The sequence below is a fragment of the Pinus tabuliformis genome, chromosome 8 (assembly GCF_031772625.1).
Source record: "Pinus tabuliformis cultivar Carrire ecotype Pingquan chromosome 8, CPIR1, whole genome shotgun sequence".
Lineage (NCBI taxonomy): Eukaryota > Viridiplantae > Streptophyta > Pinopsida > Pinales > Pinaceae > Pinus > Pinus tabuliformis.
Window position 1 is genome coordinate 1424680205 of NC_142294.1, and position 12429 is coordinate 1424692633.

A 12429-nucleotide genomic window follows, 5' to 3' on the forward strand; every position below is an offset into this window, starting at 1 on the left:
ACCTATATAATTAGATGTGGAAATTTTGAAAAGTATATTTTAAAAGGGGAGAGAAATTTTGAAAAGGATATTTTAAGAGGAGGAAGGTTATTATTATTAAAGTTTAAAGAGTAATAATTAAATTTTACTTTTAAGTGGAGTTTTTTTGTTTTTGGGGCATCAATATTATTGAAAATGAAGACAGTTGTTACAGATATGGAGAAGTTGAGCAGGGCTAATTTTGCCCTATGGAAATCACAGATAGAGGATATATTGATTTTAAAATATCAGTATTTGCCGATTGAGGGCACAACAAAGAAACCCTCATGATGACAGATGAAGAATGGAATAAGCTAGATAGAAAGACGATTGCAACAATCCGCCAATATCTAGCAAAGAATGTGTATTTCAATGTGTCAGGAGAAAAGATGGTAGAAGGATTATGGAAGAAGCCCCATGATCTATATGAGAAGAACACGACATCAAACAAAGTGTTCTTGATGAAAAAACCTTATAATCTCAAGATGAAGGAGGGTGCTTCAGTTTCTGAGCACTTAAATGCATTTAATATTATTACTAATCTGCCTATGTTAAAATCATTTTAGATGATGAAATTAGAGTCATTTTGCCAATGTGTTCTATGCCAGATAGCTGGGAAAATTTAATTGTAGTTATGAGCACTTTAGAAACTGCAAGGACCCTGAAGTTTGATGATGTTAGCAACAGTTTAATGAATGAGGAGTTGCGATGCAAGTCAATTGCGGAAAACTGGGGAGGAGAAGCTCTAGCTCTAGCTGATCGTGGTAGGAGAATGGATCGAGGCCGACAAGGGCGATCAAGATCGAGAGGCCGATCAAAATCAAGGAGGGGCAGGATCATCTGCTTTCATTGTGGCAAACCCGGGCACATGAAGAAAGAATGTCGATTCTGGAAGAAAGGACAAAAGGATCAGAGACCGGCCAATACAAATCACAAGTCATCAGCACAAATGAAGGTGAGACTATTGTTGTAGCCACAGATGGTGATGTGTTGTTTACTGTTTCAGTAGAGGATGCATGTGTATATACATCTAGCAGTAGTTTTGATTGGATCCTTGACTTTGGGGCATCTCACCATGTAACCCCATGCAAAGATAGTTTTGTTGCATATAATCCTGGTGATTATGGTAGAGTGCATTTGGGGAATAATCATTTTTGCAGTATTGTTGGAGTGGGAGATGTCCAGATCAAGATGAAGGATGGACAAGATATATTGTTGAAACAGGTCAGGCATGTACCAAAAATGCGCATGAATTTGATCTCTATGGGACGACTAGATGATGAAGGCTATTCCACAAGCTTTGGAAAAGGAGGTTGGAAAATTAGCAAAGGAGCATTAGTTGTGGCCAAAGGACACAAGACAAGAACACTATACACATTGAAGGCACTGGTAGGAAAATCAGATTTGGCTGTTGTCACAAAAGAAGGAAATTTAGCAGATCTGTGGCATAAGCGCTTAGGTCACATGAGCGAGAAGGGCTTAAAAATCCTTGTTGGTAAAAATTTATTTCCAGGTTTGAAATCCTACAATCTTGACCTTTGTGAGAATTATCTATATGGTAGACAAAGAAGGGTTTCATTCCTTAGAGGTGGCCATGACAGAAAGAAAAATGTGTTAGAATTGGTACACTCAGATGTGTTTGGGTCTGTTAACATCAAATCATTTGGAGGAACATCATATTTTGTAACATTTATAGATGATGCATCCAGGGAGGTTTGGGCATATCCTATGAAAAGTAAAAGTGAAGTGTTTGGAATATTTAAAAAATTTCATGTTGTTGTTGAAAGAGAGAGTAACAAATTGCTCAAGTGTTTAAGAATAGATAATGTTGGAGAATATTTCTCAAATGAATTCAAGGAATATTGTAACAGGTTTGGCATAAAGCATGAGAAGGTTGTGCCTAGTACTCCTCAACAGAATGGTGTCGCAGAAAGGATGAATCACACCATTATGGAAAAGGTGCGGAGTATGTTTTCCAATTCTGGTTTGGAAAAGAGATTTTGGGTTGAAGCAATCAAGACAGCTTGCTACCTCATAAATAGATCTCCAACTACAGCGTTGGATGGAGGTATCCCTGAAGAAGTTTGGACTGGTAAGAAGTTGAATTATTCTCACTTGAAAATCTTTGAATGTGAAGCATTTATACATATTCCCAAATAAAATAGAACTAAGCTAAATGATAAATCTATGAAATGCATTTTTTTGGGATATGCGGATGAAGACTTTGGTTATTGTCTATGGGATCTAGCCAAACATAAAATTATTAGAAACAGGGATGTTATATTTAATGAGTTAGAAATGTTCAAGAGGAATGTAGGTGAGCTGGAGGTCTAGAAAATTATTGACCGGTTTGAAGAGCAGCATGAAAACATCCCACCAATCCTAGAAAATGAACATCAAATTCAGGAGCAGGAAGAACAACAAGTGGAAAATGAAGAACAACAAGAAGAAGGAATCTTGCAGGAAACTTTATAGGAGATTCAACTTGATAATGCACCACCACATTTGGTTCACAGATCTTCTAGGCCTCATAAGCCTTCACAAAGGTATCTTCCTTCAAACTATATTTTGTTGACTGATGAAGGTGAGCCTAATTGTTTTCAAGAAGCTTGTAAAGTTGAGCACAATAAAGAATGGAAGAATGCAATGGAAGAAGAAATGAACTCTTTGCAGGAAAATAAAACTTGGGAATTGGTAAACTTCCCAAAAGGAATAAAGGCTCTACAAAACGAATGGGTGTACAAGATTAAGCATGAAGGTGATGAAAAGAAGGAGAGGTATAAAGCAAGGCTGGTGGTGAAAGGATTTTCCCAAAAACAAGGTATTGACTTCACTGAAATTTTCTCACCTATTGTTAAAATGTCATCCATTAGAGTCATTCTTGGTCTAGCTGCTTCTTTAGACCTAGAATGTGAACAGTTAGATGTAAAAACTGCATTCCTTCATGGTGAATTGGAGGAAGAAATCTGTATGGAGCAGCCAGAAGGCTTTATATAAAAAGGAAAAGAATACCTTGTTTGCAAGTTGAAGAAGAGTCTCTATGGGTTGAAACAGGCACCTCGACAATGGTACAATAAATTTGATTCATTCATGTTGGAATATGGTTTTCAGAGGTTGGAAGCTGACCATTGTGTCTATATCAAGAGGTATTATCAAGGAAAGTATATCATATTATTGTTATATGTGGATGACATGTTGATTATTGGGCATGATAAGAATAAGATCAATAGGTTGAAGAAAGATTTCGGTAGCTAATTTATAATGAAGGATTTGGGACCAGCACAACAGATATTGGGTATGTAGATTATGCGTGACTGGAAAAACAAAAGGTTGTGGCTGTCACAAGAAAAATATATCAAGAAGGTGCTTGACAAGTTTAATATGAAGGATGTCAAGCCAGTTGGTACACCTCTTGCAGCCCACTTCAAGCTGAGTTATGAATTATGTCCTAGTGATGGCAAGGAGAAGGAAGAGATGAGCAAGATTCCTTATGCTTCAGCAGTTGGCATCTTGATGTATGCCATGGTATGCACATGACCAGACATTGCATATTCAGTGGGAGTAGTGAGCAAGTTCCTTGCCAATACAGGCAAACAACATTGGTAAGCAGTAAAATGGATTTTGAGGTATCTCAAGGGTACTAGTCATTATTGTTTATGTTTTGGTCATAATGAGACTGTGCTTGAAGGATTTACAAATGCAGATATGGCTAGAGATATGGACACCAGAAATTCCACTACAGGTTATTTGTATACATTTGCAGGTGCAGCAATATCTTGGGTGTCAAGGCTACAAAGAATAGTAGCTTTCTCCACAATAGAAGCAGAGTACATAGCTGCAACAGAAGCTTGTAAAGAGATGTTGTGGATGCAATGGTTCCTAGGAGAGATAGGAATAAAGCAGGACAAGTATGTGTTATATTGTGATAGTCAAAGTGCCATTCACTTGGCGAAAAACCCAACATTTCATTAAAAAACAAAGCACATTGACTTAAGGTACCATTGGATCCAATATGTGTTGGAGGAAGAACAATTATCCTTGGAAAAGATCCATACAGATAGGAACCCTGCTAATATGTTCACTAAGATTCTACCAAGAAATAAACATGAGTTATGTAGAGGCATGGTAGGACTCGGTGTGAGTTGATTCATGACTCTTATTTGGCTTCAAGTGGGAGAATGTTAAGTGTGAAGCCAAACTATGGTACACTCTGCAAATGACGGCACCGACTCCCTAACACTCCATCGTCCCAGCCATCACCGCCACACCTGCGCCAAACCTGCCACACTGCCATTAAATTCTAGATATTCATCTGCAACACATGCAAGATTCTAGATCCTCCTTTAGCCTCTATAAAATTGTAATTTCTCTGGCCAATGAATGCAAGCCAAGGCCCAGGCTTGTTGTGTAATCAGAAGTGATTTCTGTTCTCCATTGATTTATCTTTTTTGTTGTTTGCGATTGAGTAATCTTGTTGTTCCTCCATTTGTCTGTCTCTGAGATTATTCTCTGCTGTGTGCTCTGAACTAACATGTTGCACACCTCAACCCTCATTCCTTCCTTCAAATCCATATTTCTACCTCTTGCAACACTGCCAGATTCTTGGATACGAAATTAACAAAACTACTTTCAAACAGATGGATTCCTTCTATCAACACCCCACCGCAACATTAATTCCCTTCGAATCTTAAGGGTGCGTGCACACAATAAAATAAAATTATAGCTCACTGTTTCCTCAAAGAAGTAACAGATACACCCATCAAATTTTCTTTGCTTCCCATATATCATTATCATTTCTTAAAAAACATGCACACCTAAAAATATCTAGCCAAGTATGAGTATGAGTTCTAATAAAAAAAACACACAAAAGCACACTTGCCTTAAAATTAGATACCTATTCTATGTTCTCTCAAAATAAGAGACCAACGAAAGAGGGATTTTTTTGGCATCGATACTTTATTTATGCAATTTGGTAAAGGTGTGGAATTTGAGTACAATTTGATTTAAAAAGTTAATGATTTTATTGCATTTACATATATATATATATATATATATATATATATATATATATATATATATATATATAATAATATATTTATTTTTATTAGTATTATAAATATTTTTTATATTTAATAGATAAAGTAATTATTTTGTAAAAAGATATTTTAAGGTATAATTTATTTATTTAAGTATTTTTAATCAAAATTTAATGATATGAGCTTAGATGCATCTTAATCCCTGATCTATCAAGCCCCTAAAGGTATCAAATTTATTTTTACTGTAAAAGAGGTTTGTATCTCAAGAGATTTGATCCCTCTGTGAGTTTGATAGATCTGGGGTGAAGATGGATTTAGGTTGGCTTTTATAAACACACATACCATATCTAGGCTATATCTATTTCTCTCTCTCTCTCTTCCCTTCTGATCTACTCTCTCCCTCACTCTCTCTCCATCTCTCCCTTGTCACACAGAGATTATCTCTCTCCACCTTTCTCTTTTATGTATTTCTTCTTCCCTCCCTCTCTCTCCCCCTCCAACTCCATCTCTCCTCTCTCTCTCAAGTCCTCTCTATTTTCCTTCCTCTCTCTCCCTTTCTCTCCCACCTCCCTCTCTCTCTCCTCCCCATCACTTTGTCTCGCTCTCTCCATCGTCTAAATATATCATTATCTCTCTCTATATCTCCTTCTCTCCCCCCCTTCTCTCTCTCTTCCCTCCTCTCCTCTCTCACACACTCTCTCTCCATCTCTCCCTTGTCACTCCCTCTCTTTATCTCCAGCTTTGTCTCTTTATGTCTTTGTTATTCTCTCTCTTCTCATCCTCTAACTACATCTCTACTTTTCTCCCTCCCTCTCTCATTTTCTCTCTCCCCCTCCATGTCTGTTTCCCTCTCTCTTCCCTTTCGCTCCTTCTCTCTCTCCTCTCCTTCTCTTTGGCTCCCCCCTCTCCTCTCTCTCTCTCCATCTCTCCCTTGTCTCTCCCTCTCTCTCTACCTCTATCTCTCTATTTCTTTCTTCTTCCCTCCCTCTCTCTCCCCCTCCAACTCCATCTCTCTCCCACCACCCTCTCTCTTTTCATTCCTCTCTGAAACCCCCCAGCTCTCTCTCTCGGTATGATGAAGAAATTTCACTCTATGTAATTAGTGTTATATGTAATGTCTAAAATATTTTACATTTTAATTTTTTATTATGAAAGGAGTTATATTTTTTCAACATGTGGTATGGATAAGCGATGAACTTGTCAGTGGTATTGTAACAAAACCTATTTACAAGTTAATAATAACCAAGGTAAAGTGCCTGTGAATATCCATGGTTAAGAATTTTGTTATATTATAAGTTTATTGTAAGTATTAAGTTTTTATGTGCTTATTAATTTAATTTAAACATGGTTATTAAGAATTTTGTTATATTATAAGTTTATTGTAAGTATTAAGTTTTTATGTGCTTATTAATTTAATTTAAACATGGTTATGAAATCGTTATTAATCCATGGCAAGGGAGGACTTTATATTGATCACTATTAGTTTAGCATTGAGCAATGCAAATTATATTATAATGTTAAACTTTGAAAAATAAATATTTATTTTTCAATATTATTAAAAAAATATTTTTTAACTTGAATGTCACACTATAATGCCATGTGGATAACTTCCTTATATATTTTATGCCACAATTTATGGATATGTTATTTATGCATGATTTTTAGATATTTGCGAAGTGATTTTTTATCCTTACGATTTTTCCGAAAAATCATCCAAAAATAAAATACTTGAAAATAACTTATACTCACCTAAATAGTATATCTACTATCTATTACTTCCCACCATAATTTAAGCAAGTCTTTGCATAAAAAATACACAAAAATAAGATGTAAAAAAAATATACTTAGAGTTATTTCCCACCATTATTTATGTTTATGTAAGAGTAAAACTATAAATGTGTAGACTTATTAGTGGTTACCACCCACCAAAATTTATGCAATTGCTTTTGAGCAAACAATTTATTTATTTACTTCTCAAAATTACAATATACTTTTAAATTTTTATTATTAATTGAGTCAATAGTTAAATATCAAGAGTAATTATAACCTTTTTCCTCTTAGCTTTTATTAAAAAATGTTATAAAATTAAATTAAAATAAAATATTTTTATTTTGAAATAAGTTACTATTTTTGGGCATGTGGTATTGATAAGCCATGGTATTGGCCCATGGTATTGTAACAATTAAAAGCCTAGATCCATAACATAATAATCAAAAGTCTAGATGGCCTGTGGTATTGATAAACCATGGTAATAGCCCATGGTATTATAATTATCTTCGCTTCTCTCCCTCTCTATCTTTCTCTTGTGGGTGTTGACCCATGGTATTGTAAAAAACCTACTTAGAAGTTAATAATATCCATGGTAAATATTCATGATTAAAAATCTTGTCATATTGTAAATATGAAGTTTTTATCCGCTTATTAATTAAATTTATAGATCGAACACCTTTATAAAATCTTGTCATATTGTAAATATGAAGTTTTTACCCGCTTATTAATTAAATTTATAGATCGAACACCTTACAATATTATATGTTACCCAATATTTATAACCACCCCCACCTAATAAATTGTGGCCAGGGGTGGGGAGAAATACTAATTAAAATGTAATATTATTAAATTTTACCTAATATTTCAGGTCACACGCCATCCTAAATATTACATTCTAATCAATATTTCCCCTCACCCCTATTAATTTTATTGAGCACCATCCATTATATTGAGTTTACCTTCCTACCACTGAACACCTGAGTGCAACAAAATATAAATTTACCTAAATATTACATTCTAATCAATATTTCCCCTCAATCCTATTAATTTTATTGAGCACCATCCATTATATTGAGTTTACCTTCCTACAACTGAACCCCTCAACACAACGAAATATAAATTTACTTGATTACAGAAACGCCACCAAATTTACCTCGTTATTATTACATGATATGCCAAATTGAATCTTCCACTTCCTTTACCTAATTTTTTTGTTATTCAACGAATAAGCTAATCCGTATCTTTTTAAATTGTATATATATCGTTTTCAAAATTGAGCTTGTTAATATTCGCTGATACATTTTTTATTTTAATTACTTTATTTTATTTTTTTTCAAAGTAACGTTATACATATCTTCAACATATACAATATATATTAGCCGACACATATATATATTTTTAATATATTCTTTTAATGAAATGTTACATTACGTGACAACATCTCCCTCATATTTTTATTTTTATTTTTATTTTTATAATGGATTTATTGTATTAGCCAACACATATATTTTAACGTTACACATATCTTCCGCATTTACAATATATATTAGCCAACCATAACATCTCCCTCATATTTTTTTTTATAATTAATTTTATTTTATTTTAAAGTAATGCTACACATATCTTCAGCATATACAATATGTATTAGCCAACACATATATATTAATGTTACAAATATCTTCCGCATATACAATATATATTAGTCGACCATCTATTTTTTTTAATGTAACCTTACGTGACAACATCTTCCTCCTATTTTTTTAATATTTTTTTAATGTAACGTTATGTTACGTGACAACATCTCGCTCATATTATTTTAATATTTTTTTAATGTAATATAACGTTACGTTACCTACAATATCTCCCTCATATTTTTTAATGTAACCTTACATAACACAATTATATTTTTTCTTTAGAAGAAAAAAAGACTAAATACTTAAAATTAAATTCAAACTCAATTAAAACAAAAATATAGTAAAAATAAATAAATAAGGAAATTTCAAAAAGCGAAACTACTTTCTACCATCAAATAACAACGAGTTCGTGCAAATGATCCGTGAACGCGTTTTTTAAATATGTTATACGGTAAATTAATAGTTTTTATTAGACGTTTGGCCACAAGGTATTTTTTATGGAAATCTTGACATTATTCTGATAAAATTTGACAGAAATCTTTGTAAATTTAGGGTACAACTGTTAGTTTCAAGATTTTTGGTGGTCTAGTAGTTTTTGATGGTGTTGAATCTATTTCCACTCTCAAAAACACGATTTAAACATTTTTTTTGCAAGACTTTTTGTAAAAAATTGGCGGATTCTTTCATCCACGCAATTTTGCCACCTCTATAGAGGATGCCTTTTGTTAATAATATAATGGTTAAGAGCATGTGTTTCCTCTTAGGAGGTTATAGGTTCAAAACCAGAGGGGGTAGAGTATGTATGCCTTCATAGACTTAGTAGTCAAATCGTTGCAGGGAGGTGGGTCCCTTGTTCATACACCAAATCGGGGAGGTGGGTCCCTTGTTCATACTCCAAATTGGTGTCTGTGACCTTAAAATTGGATAATAATAATAATTGAGAAAATCAGGAAAGTTGTGAAGACAAAATGGATCCTTAAAATTGGATAATAATAATAATTGAGAAAATCAGGAAAGTTGTGAAGACAAAATGGATCAGTTTGGCAGGGTTGTTTTACCAATCCGGTCAATCCAACTCAGAGGACAATTTCAAAGAGCTAAAAGGAATTAAATCTACAAGACGTTGTTGCCTTCTTGCCCCACACCAAGATCATGGTTGGCGCGAATATTGCATATGAGGGAGCTTCAACATCTCCACTCAATCTTGTGGAGCAAAATTGTGATTTTTGTGATAATCTCGGTTTCATGCTGACATGTGGATGGGATACACAAGAAAAATGCTATTGTAGGGTGGGGCTAACGGGTGCATATGAAAAAGGCTATTGGAGGTTGCAGCTAGTCATATATATATTGTGTAATGGGACTAAAAAATATACTTATTGAAAATTTATACCACTTTGATTAATGTGGATTTATAGGGATATTCAAGTAGGCAAATAGCAATAGGGAAAGTGGGTCCACATAAAAAATGCTTACGAGAGAGGGGATCCACTACTATTAATGCAACACCAAGAATCTATTCAAATAGATTCTAAATAAGGATTCCAATGGGAGAAATACACACACTCTCTCTAATTTATACTCCTATATGGAGAATGTTACACTAACAGAATGCTTGAATTCTTAATATTGATGATTATGTAGGAATTTCTTGAACTAGATGTAGGAAGTTAGTTTTCCAATGACTTAATTTTCAAAATATCATTGCAAGGAGTAGGGATTCAAGGGTCCTAAGGAAAAATGAGTGATCTATGCTAAAGCTCTTTGATGTACTAGCAAGGCCCAACAATATTACGTGACCTAGTATCCCAAGGGTCCAACTAAGGAGGATTGATTTTACCCTTATCCATAATATCTAAATTACTGAAGCATGAGAGAGTAATATTTCAAAGTGTTATTCCCAATGCCACTATACAAGTTATGTGATTGAGAGGGTAATCTAAAGCTAGTTTCAAGACACCTACAAGACCTCTAGTATAACCAAGGGTGCGTGGAAGTGAAATTTTGTGTACAAGTGTTGTTTGATGAGGTCTTACTTGAAGAGGTATTAATAAAGGTTACAAGGGTTTCTAACTAGCTTAAACCTCTAATAGTTCCTACATGTATGCTTCCTCAACCATATGTTTCGTACTAAAAGAGATATCACTATGTCATTTATAGAAGTGAGAACATGTGTCTAGCCTAAAAAACTGCTCTAAAAATGTGTCGAGGAAAGTACTTTCATACCACTTGTAATGTGCCAAACAAAACCATTACTTAGACATGTTACAAATATGTAATATGTTAGTCAAATGGAATACAAATATTACCCACATATATCATATAAAGAAATAAAATTTCAAATGCAGTCGACGATATGAAACAAAATATTTTATCTTTATTGATATGGAGGTAATGTTCACTTGGATTTTCAAAGGGGAAACCTCTAATAGAAAATAACTGTAACACCCATAAGATGGTTCTTATGTGTGTTTGATCTACATATCATCTTTAGGTCGGTGAGCAAAGCTAGTGTTCCTATGTTTATATGTTTTGAGGCTAGGGAACCTAGTTTTCTAAATATGAGATCACATGCAAATTAATAAAATACATCATTGTTATAGACCAAGTCAAAATTTCACTCGAAACTTTATTTCACGTAACCCCGACCGTTTAGCTGTTAGGATAGGAGTAGGATTAGTTGCATCTCAGTTTTCCCTTCCTTGCACTCATCTTGCACTCGTAGTCTGTCATGGTTTTATTATTTTATATCATGTTGCTTTAGTCTTTTTTCTTTCATGTCTTCTAGTTTTGTTTGCTTGTTATGTACTCCTTTCCTCTCGTCTTGTTTTTCCCTTTCATGTTGAGTTTTCCTTTTGTTCACAACATGAATAATTGTTGTACCTGGACTTGTGTTCTGACTTTTGAATGGGTATGTGGTTGAAATTCAAAGAGTCTTGAAACACTACAACACTTGGCCAGTCCTGTGTCCGCCTTCTCTGTGCTTGGTTGTAAATTTTGGCCGATGAAGTCTTGACGGAAAATACAATATGTTTGTAAAGAGATTTTTGGTCGAACCATGAACCTATGTCCAGTCTAGCAAACCTCACACCTACTCAATTTTCTTCTCTGTGTGTTCAAGCTTATCCAACCAGTAGAAATGGACAAGGGGAAAATCTAAACGACAAAACCTGAATCAAAGGTCTTTACATGCTTCTCCGAAGGAACAACCTCTCCTACTTTCAATAAGTCGGGATCCCTCTTCTACCCAAAAAATAAATAAGTTCCTATGCATAGTCCTCTTTAAAAAAATAAAAAAATAATAAATGTGAAAGAAGAGAAAGGCTTCCTGTGCAGAGAGGTAAAACAAGCAACTCCACCAGGGTACTGTCCAGGCTTGCTGGAAGTGTAGCGATGTTTATGTTCCTATGTGACTTCACTGGGGTACTATCCAGGCCTGCTAAGAGCGGAGAAACACCAGAGATGAAAACTTATACTCTGAAAATCTTAATCTCATGAGCTAAACTACCCTTCCTGATTTTGAAACATTGTGATATGACTTAATCTTTTGTTGTGTTCGACTGATTTGGTACAAGGTGAACCATGTCTGTCCATGGGGCAAGTGGGGAAGCTAAAGTGATCTGCACAATGAATCAATTCTCCCCGAAAGGTTGAGGCCCTACGCTAAAAATAAACCAAAACAGAGAAGTTGGTATTCAACCAGTGTGTCGCCAAGTGTTGTAGTGGCTGTAACACTCTCCAAAATTCTGGATTGCTTCCAGATTTTAGAGCCTTCCTTGGTTCTTCCTTTGATTCTTATAAACAGTCGAGCTCACCCGATAAGCTCTTGTGAATTTTTTCCACTCATTTGCTTGTTTGACCAGTGATCCAGATTTAAATAGGCACACAACAAATTATAGATATAACCATAAATACAAAGATGCAGTAGAAATAACACTTCATTTCATTGATATCAAATACTGAAATATGCT